Below are 13,127 nucleotides of genomic sequence, written 5' to 3'. Positions count from 1 at the left end.
CCATATATTTGTTGCAAAATTGCACATAATAAATTTTATAAAATACTAGGACATATTTAATGCACAATTGACCAAATGGTTGGGTGCAAAAAGTTTTGATCCACCTCTCGTGAAAAAGACAAATTTCCACCGATTTAGTTGGAAGCGGGTCAAATTTGAACTATAGCTACCTCGTTGTTTGCTCTTTATTTTTTCCAAAAATCATTTCTAGGTACATAAGTATCTATTTAATTAGAGAAACCCCAAAAAAGTTCCAAGATTCAACCACTAGCTAGGAACGGTCAAGCCCGCCGTTTTGACCGCATTTTGAAAGGGGCATAAAAAATTCAAAAAAAAAATCAAATAATTGGAAAACCTTCACATTGCGTCATTATATATGACCAAGATACCAGGAAATATAATAAACTAATAATGCCGCAGTTATTTTAAAAAAAGTGTTCTCAGAAACGAGCTATCAAGTCTGAAGATTCATGGCTTTCAAGCCAAATGATCAATCTTATGGCCACACTCATGACATAGTTTGTTCAAATGATCTCATATTGTGCACAAGGGTGCATATTGGAATGGAAAACAATGTTTCCTAAGGAAGTTTTCATTTTCTTTGGACAAAAAATTCATTTTCCATTTTTTTCGAATGCCCCAAATGAGTTTTTTGTGAAGGACCTACCATATATTTGTTGCAAAATTGTACCTAATCAATTTTATAAAATACTAGGCCATATTTAATGCACAATTGACCAAATGGTTGGGTGTAAAAAGGTCTCATCCACCTCTCGTGAAAAAAGACAAATTTCCACCGATTCAAATGGAAGCGGGTCAAATTTGAACTGTAGCTACCTCATTGTTTGCTCTTTATTTTTTCCAAAAATCATTTCTAGGTACATAAGTATCTCTTTAATCATAGAAACACCAAAAAATTCCAACATTCAACCACTATCTAGGAACGGTCAAGCACGCCGTTTTGACCGTATTTTGAAACGGGCATAAAAAATTCAAAAAAATCAAAAAATTGGAAAACCTTCTCATTGCGTCATTATATGTGACCAAGTTTCCAGGAAAAATTATAAACTTGTAATACGGCAATTATTTTGAAAAATGTGTTCTCGGAAAAGAGCTATCAAGTTTGAAGATTCATGGCTTTCAAGCCAAATGATCAATCTTATGGCCACATTCATGACATAGTTTGTTCAAATGATCTCATATTGTGCACAAGGGTGCATATTGGAATGGCAAACAATGTTTCGTAAGGAAGTTTTCATTTTCTTTGGACAAAAAAGTCATTTTCCATTTTTTCGAGTGCCCCAAATGAGTTTTTTTGTGAAGGACCTACCATATATTTGTTGCAAAATTGTACCTAATCAAGTTTATAAAATACTAGGACATATTTAATGCACAATTGACCAAATGGTTGGGTGTAAAAAGCTTTGATCCACCTCTCGTGAAAAAGACAAATTTCCACCGATTCAAATGGAAGCGGGTCAAATTTGAACTGTAGCTACCTCATAGCTTGCTCTTTATTTTTTTCCAAAAATCATTTCTAGGTACGTAAGTATCTATTTAATCAGAGAAACACCAAAAAAATTCCAAGATTCAACCACTAGCTAGGAACGGTCAAACCCGCCGTTTTGACCGCATTTTCAAACGGGCATAAAAAATTCAAAAAAAATCAAAAAAATGGAAAACCTTCGCATTGCGTCATTATATGTGACCAAGTTACCAGGAAAAATAATAAACTTGTAATACGGCAACTATCTTAAAAAAAGTGTTTTCGAAAACGAGCTATCAAGTTTGAAGATTCATGGCTTTCAAGCCAAATGATCAATCTTATGGCCACATTCATGACATAGTTTGTTCAAATGATCTCATATTGTGCACAAGGGTGCATGTTGGAATGGCAAACAATGTTTCCTAAGGAAGTTTTCATTTTCTTTGGACAAAAAATTCATTTTCCATTTTTTCGAGTGCCCCAAATGAGTTTTTTTGTGAAGGACCTACCATATATTTGTTGCAAAATTGTACCTAATCAATTTTATAAAATACTAGGACATATTTAATGGACAATTGACCAAATGGTTGGGTGTAAAAAGGTTTGATCCACCTCTCGTGAAAAAGACAAATTTCCACCGATTTAGATGGAAGCGGGTCAAATTTGAACTGTAGCTACCTCGTAGTTTGCTCTTTATTTTTTCCAAAAATCATTTCTAGGTACATAAGTATCTATTTAATTAGAGAAACACCAAAAGAATTCCAAGATTCAACCACTAGCTAGGAACGGTCAAGCCCGCCGTTTTGACCGCATTTTGAAACGGGCATAAAAACTTCAAAAAATCAAAAAATTAGAAAACCTTCGCATTGCGTCCTTATATGTGACCAAGTTTCCAAGAAAAATAATAAACTTGTAATACGGCAATTATTTTAAAAAATGTTCTCGGAAACGAGAAATCAAGTGTGAAGATTCATGACTTTCAAGCCAAATGATTAATCTTATGGCCACATTCATGATATAGTTTGTTCAAATGATCTTGTATTGTGCACAAGGGTGCATATTGGAATGGAAAACAATGTTGCCTAAGGAAGTTTTCATTTTCTTTGGACGAAAAATACATTTTCCATTTTCTCGAGTGCCCGAAATGAGTTTTTTTGTGAAGGACCTACCATATATTTGTTGCAAAATTGTACCTAATCAATTTTATAAAATACTAGGACATATTTAATGCACATTTGACCAAATGGTTGGGTGTAAAAACTTTTGATCCACCTCTCGTGAAAAAGAAAAATTTCCACCGATTCAGCTGGAAGCGGGTCAAATTTGAATTGTAGCTACCTCATAGTTTGCTCTTTTTTTCCAAAAATCATTTCTAGGAACATAAGTATCTATTTAATCAGAGAAACACCAAAAAAATCCAAGATTCAACCACTAGCTAGGAACGGTCAAGCCCGCCGTTTTGACCGCATTTTGAAACGGGCATAAAAAAATAAAAAAAAATAAAAAAATTGGAAAACCTTCGCATTGCGTCATTATATGTGACCAAGTTACCAGGAAAAATAATAAAGTTGTAATACGGCAATTATTTTGAAAAATGTGTTCTCAAAAACGAGCTATCAAGTTTGAAGATTCATGGCTTTCAAGCCAAATGATCAATCTTATGGCCACATTCATGACATAGTTTGTTCAAATGATCTCATATTGTGCACAAGGGTGCATGTTGGAATGGCAAACAATGTTTCCTAAGGAAGTTTTCATTTTCTATGGACAAAAAATTCATTTTCCATTTTTTCGAATGCCCCAAATGAGTTTTTTTGTGAAGGACCTACCATATATTTGTTGCAAAATTGTACCTAATCAATTTTATAAAATACTAGGACATATTTAATGCACAATTGACCAAATGGTTGGGTGTAAAAAGGTTTGATCCACCTCTCGTGAAAAAGACAAATTTCCACCGATTTAGCTGGAAGCGGGTCAAATTTGAACTGTAGCTACCTCGTAGTTTGCTCTTTATTTTTTCCAAAAATCATTTCTAGGTACATAAGTATCTATTTAATCAGAGAAACACCAAAAGAATTCCAAGATTCAACCACTAGCTAGGAACGGTCAAGCCCGCCGTTTTGACCGCATTTTGAAACGGGCATAAAAACTTCAAAAAAATCAAAAAATTAGAAAACCTTCGCATTGCGTCATTATATGTGACCAAGTTTCCAAGAAAAATAATAAACTTGTAATACGGCAATTATTTTAAAAAATGTTCTCGGAAACGAGATATCAAGTGTGAAGATTCATGACTTTCAAGCCAAATAATCAATCTTATGGCCACATTCATGATATAGTTTGTTCAAATGATCTAGTATTGTGCACAAGGGTGCATATTGGAATGGCAAACAATGTTGCTAAGGAAGTTTTCATTTTCTTTGGACGAAAAATATATTTTCCATTTTCTCGAGTGCCCGAAATGAGTTTTTTTGTGAAGGACCTACCATATATTTGTTGCAAAATTGTACCTAATCAATTTTATAAAATACTAGGACATATTTAATGCACATTTGACCAAATGGTTGGGTGTAAAAACTTTTGATCCACCTCTCGTGAAAAAGAAAAATTTCCACCGATTCAGCTGGAAGCGGGTCAAATTTGAATTGTAGCTACCACATAGTTTGCTCTTTTTTTTCCAAAAATCATTTCTAGGAACATAAGTATCTATTTAATCAGAGAAACACCAAAAAAATCCAAGATTCAACCACTAGCTAGGAACGGTCAAGCCCGCCGTTTTGACCGCATTTTGAAACGGGCATAAAAAATAAAAAAATAAAAAAATTGGAAAACCTTCGCATTGCGTCATTATATGTGACCAAGTTACCAGGAAAAATAATAAACTTGTAATACGGCAATTATTTTGAAAAATGTGTTCTCGGAAACGAGCTATCAAGTTTGAAGATTCATGGCTTTCAAGCCAAATGATCAATCTTATGGCCACATTCATGACATAGTTTGTTCAAATGATCTCATATTGTGCACAAGGGTGCATATTGGAATGGCAAACAATGTTTCGTAAGGAAGTTTTCATTTTCTTTGGACAAAAAAGTCATTTTCCATTTTTTCGAGTGCCCCAAATGAGTTTTTTTGTGAAGGACCTACCATATATTTGTTGCAAAATTGTACCTAATCAATTTTATAAAATACTAGGACATATTTAATACACAATTGACCAAATGGTTGGGTGTAAAAAGCTTTGATCCAACTCTCGTGAAAAAGACAAATTTCCACCGATTCAAATGGAAGCGGGTCAAATTTGAACTGTAGCTACCTCATAGCTTGCTCTTTATTTTTTCTAAAAATCATTTCTAGGTACATAAGTATCTATTTAATCAGAGAAACACCAAAAAAATTCCAAGATTCAACCACTAGCTAGGAACGGTCAAACCCGCCGTTTTGACCGCATTTTGAAACGGGCATAAAAAATTCAAAAAAAATCAAAAAATTGGAAAACCTTCGCATTGCGTCATTATATGTGACCAAATTACCAGGAAAAATAATAAACTTGTAATACGGCAATTATCTTAAAAAAGTGTTTTCGAAAACGAGCTATCAAGTTTGAAGATTCATGGCTTTCAAGCCAAATGATCAATCTTATTGCCACATTCATAACATAGTTTGTTCAAATGATCTCATATTGTGCACAAGGGTGCATGTTGGAATGGCAAACAATGTTTCCTAAGGAAGTTTTCATTTTCTTTGGACAAAAAATTCATTTTCCATTTTTTCGAGTGCCCCAAATGAGTTTTTTTGTGAAGGACCTACCATATATTTGTTGCAAAATTGTACCTAATCAATTTTATAAAATACTAGGACATATTTAATGCACAATTGAGCAAATGGTTGGGTGTAAAAAGGTAGGATCCACCTCTCGTGAAAAAGACAAATTTCCACCGATTCAGCTCGAAGCGGGTCAAATTTGAACTGTAGCTACCTCGTAGTTTGCTCTTTATTTTTTCCAAAAATCATTTCTAGGTACATAAGTATCTATTTAATCAGAGAAACACCAAAAGAATTCCAAGATTCAACCACTAGCTAGGAACGGTCAAGCCCGCCGTTTTGACCGCATTTTGAAACGGGCATAAAAACTTCAAAAAATCAAAAAATTAGAAAACCTTCACATTGCGTCATTATATGTGACCAAGTTTCCAAGAAAAATAATAAACTTGTAATACGGCAATTATTTTAAAAAATGTTCTCGGAAACGAGATATCAAGTGTGAAGATTCATGACTTTCAAGCCAAATGATCAATCTTATGGCCACATTCATGATATAGTTTCTTCAAATGATCTCATATTGTGCACAAGGGTGCATATTGGAATGGCAAACAATGTTGCCTAAGGAAGTTTTCATTTTCTTTGGACGAAAAATACATTTTCCATTTTCTCGAGTGCCCAAAATGAGTTTTTTTGTGAAGGACCTACCATATATTTGTTGCAAAATTATACCTAATCAATTTTATAAAATACTAGGACATATTTAATGCACATTTGACCAAATGTTTGGGTGTAAAAACTTTTGATCCACCTCTCGTGAAAAAGTCAAATTTCCACCGATTCAGCTCGAAGCGGGTCAAATTTGAACTGTAGCTACCTCGTAGTTTGCTCTTTATTTTTTCCAAAAATAATTTCTAGGTACATAACTATCTATTTAATCAGATAAACACCAAAAAAATTCCAAGATTCAACCACTAGCTAGGAACGGTCAAGCCCGCCGTTTTGACCGCATTTTGAAACGGGCATAAAAAAATTGGAAAACCTTCGCATTGCGTAATTATATGTGACCAAGTTACCAGGAAAAATAATAAACTTGTAATATGACAATTATTTTGAAAAATGTGTTCTCGGAAACGAGCTATCAAGTTTGAAGATTCATGGCTTTCAAGCCAAATGATCAATCTTATGGCCACATTCATGACATAGTTTGTTCAAATGATCTCATATTGTGCACAAGGGTGCATATTGGAATGGCAAACAATGTTTCGTAAGGAAGTTTTCATTTTCTTTGGACAAAAAAGTCATTTTCCATTTTTTCGAGTGCTCCAAATGAGTTTTTTTGTGAAGGACCTACCATATATTTGTTGCAAAATTGTACCTAATTAATTTTATAAAATACTAGGACATATTTAATGAGCAATTGACCAAATGGTTGGGTGTAAAAAGCTTTGATCCAACTCTCATGAAAAAGACAAATTTCCACCGATTCAAATGGAAGCGGGTCAAATTTGAACTGTAGCTACCTCATAGCTTGCTCTTTATTTTTTCCAAAAATCATTTATAGGTACATAAGTATCTATTTAATCAGAGAAACACCAAAAAAATTCCAAGATTCCACCACTAGCTAGGAATGGTCAAACCCGCCGTTTTGACCGCATTTTGAAACGGGCATAAAAAATTCAAAAAAAATCAAAAAATTGGAAAACCTTCGCATTGCGTCATTATATGTGACCAAGTGACCAAGAAAAATAATAAACTTGTAATACGGCAATTATCTTAATAAAAATGTTCTCGAAAACGAGCTATCAAGTTTGAAGATTCATGGCTTTCAAGCCAAATGATCAATCTTATGGCCACATTCATGACATAGTTTGTTCAAATGATCTCATATTGTGCACAAGGGTGCATATTGGAATGACAAACAATGTTTCCTAAGGAAGTTATCATTTTCTTTGGACAAAAAATTCATTTTCCATTTTTTCGAGTGCCCCAAATGAGTTTTTTTGTGAAGGACCTACCATATATTTGTTGCAAAATTGTACCTAATCAATTTTATAAAATACTAGGACATATTTAATGCACAATTGACCAAATGGTTGGGTGTAAAAAGGTTTGATCCACCTCTCGTGAAAAAGACAAATTTCCACCGATTCAGCTCGAAGCGGGTCAAATTTGAACTGTAGCTACCTCGTAGTTTGCTTTTTATTTTTTCCAAAAATCATTTCTAGGTACATAAGTATCTATTTAATCAGAGAAACACCAAAAAAATTCCAAGATTCAACCACTAGCTATGAACGGTCAAGCCCGTCGTTTTGACCGCATTTTGAAACAGGCATAAAAACTTTAAAGAAATCAAAAAATTGGAAAACCTTCGCATTGCGTCATTATATGTGACCAAGTTTCCAAGAAAAATCATAAACTTGTAATACGGCAATTATTTAAAAAAATGTTCTCGGAAACGAGATATCAAGTGTGAAGATTCATGACTTTCAAGCCAAATGATCAATCTTATGGCCACATTCATGATATAGTTTGTTCAAATGATCTCATAGTGTGCACAAGGGTGCATATTGGAATGGCAAACAATGTTTCCTAAGGAAGTTTTCATTTTCTTTGGACGAAAAATACATTTTCCATTTTCTCGAGTGCCCAAAATGAGTTTTTTTGTGAAGGACCTACCATATATTTGTTGGAAAATTGTACCTAATCAATTTTATAAAATACTAGGACATATTTAATGCACATTTGACCAAATGGTTGGGTGTAAAAACTTTTGATCCACCTCTCATGAAAAAGAAAAATTTCCACCGATTCAGCTGGAAGCGGGTCAAATTTGAATTGTAGCTACCTTATAGTTTGCTCTTTTTTTTCCAAAAATCATTTTTAGGAACATAAGTATCTATTTAATCAGAGAAACACCAAAAAAAATCCAAGATTCAACCACTAGCTAGGAACGGTCAAGCCCGCCGTTTTGGCCGCATTTTGAAACGGGCATAAAAAAATAAAAAAAATAAAAAAATTGGAAAACCTTCGCATTGCGTCATTATATGTGACCAAGTTACCAGGAAAATTAATAAACTTGTAATACGGCAATTATTTTGAAAAATGTGTTCCCGGAAACGAGCTATCAAGTTTGAAGATTCATGGCTTTCAAGCCAAATGATCAATCTTATGGCCACATTCATGGAATAGTTTGTTCAAATGATCTCATATTGTGCACAGTGTGCATCTTGGAATTCCAAACAATGTTTCCTAAGGGAGTTTTCATTTTCTTTTCACAGAAAATACATTCTCCATTTTCCGAGTGCTCGAAATATGTTTTTTTTGTGAAGGACCTACCATATATTTGTTGCAAAATTGGCCTAATCAATTTTATAAAATACTAGGCCATATTTAGTGCACAATTAACAAAATGGTTGGGTATCAAAAGTTTTGATCCACCTCTGGTGAAAAAGACAAATTCCCGTCGATTCAGTTGGAAGCGGGTCAAATTTGAACTGCAGCTGCCTCATAGTTTGCTCTTTATTTTTTCCAAAAATCATTTTTAGTTAAATAAGTATCTATTTAATCAGAAATACATGGTTTGATGGCGAGACATCGAGGTTTGGACGGTGGCCAAGGGCCCCAACTCTAGAGCGCGTAAGCTCGCATGCGTGTCGCGCGGTCACTGCATGACCGTGGCGTTGCCATAAGTTCTGGGCGGCCTAGGCATGTCTAGTGGGTTGGGCACTCCCTAGTTAGGTGCTAGGAAGAAAATCACAACATAAGATTCTCACGAGGAGACCGATCAATACTCAAACATGAATAAGCAGCCAAGTGTTTGATTTGCGGTACGGGAAATGCACATGGATAATGGGCGTGAGTTTTGGCTGAGGATGATCAGTTACTAATAAGACCGACTTCACAAATTTTCACCTCACAAGGAGGAGCCTAGGTGGTACTTGCTTTGCAAAGTACCACACTGGACATAAATACGAATGTTGAAGCTGGGCTCAAAATAATGAATGGATTGAGCTGGCATTTGGTGGAGGATGGTTATTTGGGCATATGAAAGCATTGTAGAAAATGGATACCATTTGGACATGCCAAAGTGGTACTTCCTTCACAAAGTGCCGCTCTGAAAAAATAGGAAAATGAATATTGTTGAGTTATTTTTGAACTAGGCAAGGAATGTTTTTGACATATTTGATGAAGATATGATCCAAACAATTATGAGAATTTTTTGGGAATTTTTGGAATAACAGACATATAGGTTGCTTCACAACTTAGGGCAAAAATTGACACATGGATATGACACATAGGCAAAACTGATGAGATGGCGCCTAGTCATCACAACCCACCACAATCTACAAGGCTATGACCATCTATATTGGTCGTTAACAACTAGAAATAAGGCAGCGGGCCAGCACTGTTTGCTTTATGATCATTTCGTGTAAGGAAATTACGATCTTTCTGACCAGAATGGTCACAATGGTTTAGGGTTTGGAGCCCCCCGAACAGCTTTTGATCAATTGGTCTCAAATGGTCATAGATCTATGACCAATTCTTTCAGGATCACTGACAAAAGGTCACTAGTTGACATATTTCTTGTAGTGAGAAAAGGTGGTCCGGGATGGGGCCGCGTCCTACATGGCGGACTGACCAGGTGCGTTCGGTCACGTCCACGAGCCCTCATATCTGCCCCATATTTGTCCTCAATATGAGGGTTCGCGGACAGCACGGGCGTATAGGGATGATATGGGGTCTGGTTGGGTCATTTTTTTTCTTTTCTTATATCCGGTCACCGGCCGGGGCCGTCCGCGGGCATATGAGAGGTCATTTGAGGCACCCGACTATCGATGCTCTAATTAGGACAGTTAAAACCGGGGCGTGATTTGTGAAATAACCCTGATCTAACATGGGGCCGCATCAATTAAATTAGGAGAGTTATAAATAGGTACTGATTTGCGGAGTTGACCAGATATTATGGGGTCGCACACAATAGTTGCAACAGTTGGACGAGGAGCGTGAGGGTCGTTGTCAATGGTTTGATCTGGATCAAACGATAACCTCGTCGTTTGGATCTGTTGCAAAACTGTTGTGGTTCGAAAGTTAGATTAGAGAACCTCTAGCAGACCCCTTAAACCGTGAAACTAAAAACCGCTTTTGCAGTCCACAGAAAACTCATTTTAAGGGTTGGTTTGGGTTGCGGTCAAGTAGACCCTTTAAACTTAGACTGTAAAATCGAATATTCTCGTGTATTCTTTCTCACATCTTCTTCCTCTCGCCCGTGTTCCAGGCCAGCTAGCTCGCTCCTACGAACCCGACGGACCGCGCACAAAGCGGCCAAATACGGTGCCGCCGGCATCCGAGACAACTCGCACGAAGCGCCCCAGCGTCGCCGTCACTGCTCGAATCGGTCCAGAAACTGGCTAGCGCCAGCGTCGAATCAATCCAGAGCTAGCTGGCTGGCTGACTAATCGATCGACCCAGGAGCTAGCTAGCTAGCTCCCGTCGCCGTGGCCAATCGATCCACAAGCTAGCTACCTAGCTAGCTCCCCTTGACGTAGCTGTCAAATATGGAACCGCTGGTGACACGGAGCCACTGCATCTCGTTCACGGAGCCTCCGAACGGGATCAGCCATGGCCGCACGCACGCGCTCGATCCTTTTGCAGTGCAGAATTTTATTGGAGCAGGGAGAAATCGACGGCTGGAGACGGATGGTACGGATGGCGGCGGAAGGATACGGTTCGTGGCCTGTATACTGCCCTCGGACCTGTAGAACTAGAGGTCTCGCGTTTTCAGTGGCATGTAAAACGATTACAGTCCCGCGAACTTTTACGGGGTCTGTTCTGGACAAAATTAGTCCCAACCTGTAAACTCGTTGGAATTTTTACAGGTTTGGCATTTTTAAGGGGTCTACTAGAGATGTTCTTAATCGATACATAAACCTATAAGGCCAAAGTAACATAAAACTACAAGTCAAGACTTTTTGCGATACCAACAACTCTGTTAGTAAGCTGGAAGAAGACACAAAAATTCTTGTTCAGTCCTTGATGTTTTTTTAGAAGCTGATCACTTACTTATTGCTCCACTCATTTTATAATGTAGTGCGTATGGATTTTTGTTAAAATAAAACCTTAATTTAGTGCGCGTTTGTACATTGGGTGAAGAATAAATTATTCTACACCCGCCGCTGAAGCGAAAACAATGAAAAGCCTAAATGCTAAGTTACTTTGTGCTAAACCTATCCACACGCGTGGATCCGATGACCCTCCTCATCATCGATGACCGAGGTCGTCTGCGGAGAGAAGCCGCCAGAGGACGAAGGCGGAGGAACTCCCTGATGACGGGTGTTGGTGAGATCGCCCTTTCCTTCTAGAGGAAGAAAGAACGATTCAATAAAAAAAGTTAATTTACGTAGAATATCATTTACAGACCACCTGTACTACACATATCATTTAGATACTACTATCATTTATGTAGAATATATTGAATATTGATGCAAAATATACAAGTTAATTTTTGTATACAATATATACTCCCCACTTGTCATGCGCATGCAATGCATTCTATCTTGGCATGCTGATCCACATAATTCATTAAATCAAATAAATTGATACATTAAAACCGCAAACAATCAATTAATGCTACAAATAATGCTAATGATATGTGCATATATTATACTCGCACTTCACAAAGAAACATCTCCCCACGAAGAGAGACACGCGCACACTCTATATGACTACGGTGAAGATCATTCTCCTCCTCGTTGTCCTTGCGCCCTTTTGCATGGCTGCCGCAAGCACGGACTGCCGTGGTGTGCCGGCGCTGGACGGGTCTTCTGCCTGCGGCGAGTCATGCAGCACGAAGCTGTTGCATCGACGTGATGATCTGGGGCGGCGTCGAAATATCCGGGTCGCACAAGGAGGGCGCCACCGGATACGTGATCGTCGCCGCGCGGTTCGCCGTTGAATCATTGGACGCCACACAACTCGCCGCGAGGAACCAGCTCAGCCAGAACACCTCGTTCTCTGGCCAGGAGAGGAACGCCTACGAGGGGTGCCTGAACGACTATGCCACGGCGAGAAGCTCCATAAACCGCTTCGCCAACGAGATGCTGCCCAAATGCCAATTTGCGGGGGTCGCCGACGAGTTCGCCCGTGGGGTGAAGAGCTGCTGGATCCGGCTGATGCGACCGCCTGTGAAGTCGACACCGTTGTACAACTTGGTCTGGGCCGACTGGTACAAACTACTGCTAATTCACTTGCTTGATGGTAAACTACTAGGCATATGAGCGTATACGACGGACCTAGAGGCCGTACGTACACAAAAAGGAGCAATCAATAAAATATGCGTGTTTTGGCCACACCGCTACATAGCTAGTTTCACAAGTATGATCTAAGAGCATCTCTAACCGATCCTCAATTATTTAGAGTACACCGCCGAGTATCCTGTAGAGGGGTACATTTTCTCATTTAAAATATGTGGTTTCTAACCGAACTTCTAAACTTAACTCTCTAAAACTCACAATTGGTTCATACATTTCGTCGAACACTTGCTATGCATCTCTGCGGCGATGATAGTGACCACTTCGGGACGAGCAACACCAGCAAGGAGGACGCGTCATCGATGGCCCCAGGACGTGCGGCCATGTCCATGTTCTTCCCCCGTGTTGGTTTCATCCACCCCAGAGGAAGCAACACATAGGTCTCGTCTTCTACCTTGCCTTCATCCGTGGCATCTTGAGAAAAAGGCTTTCGCCCCGCTATATTGATATAGCAACCGCCCGATACAACCAAGAGTTCAATGCTGGGGCAAACAGCACAAGCATGCCCAAAAGAAACAAAAGAGAAAGAAGAGAGAAAATAACGTCAACAGCATCGGATCGACGAAAAC

At 38.1% G+C, this 13,127-nt stretch overlaps 1 pseudogene; it reads left to right on the top strand.

The window, feature by feature from the left end:
- Positions 1-11,969: 11,969 nt before the first annotated feature.
- On the top strand, positions 11,970-12,525 carry LOC119339362 (annotated as a pseudogene).
- The last annotated feature ends 602 nt before the right edge of the window (positions 12,526-13,127 follow it).

The sequence above is a fragment of the Triticum dicoccoides genome, chromosome 7B (assembly GCF_002162155.2).
Source record: "Triticum dicoccoides isolate Atlit2015 ecotype Zavitan chromosome 7B, WEW_v2.0, whole genome shotgun sequence".
NCBI classification, from domain to species: Eukaryota; Viridiplantae; Streptophyta; class Magnoliopsida; order Poales; family Poaceae; genus Triticum; species Triticum dicoccoides.
Note: the sequence above shows the minus strand (reverse complement) of the source record. Positions and strands in the feature narration are given on the sequence as shown.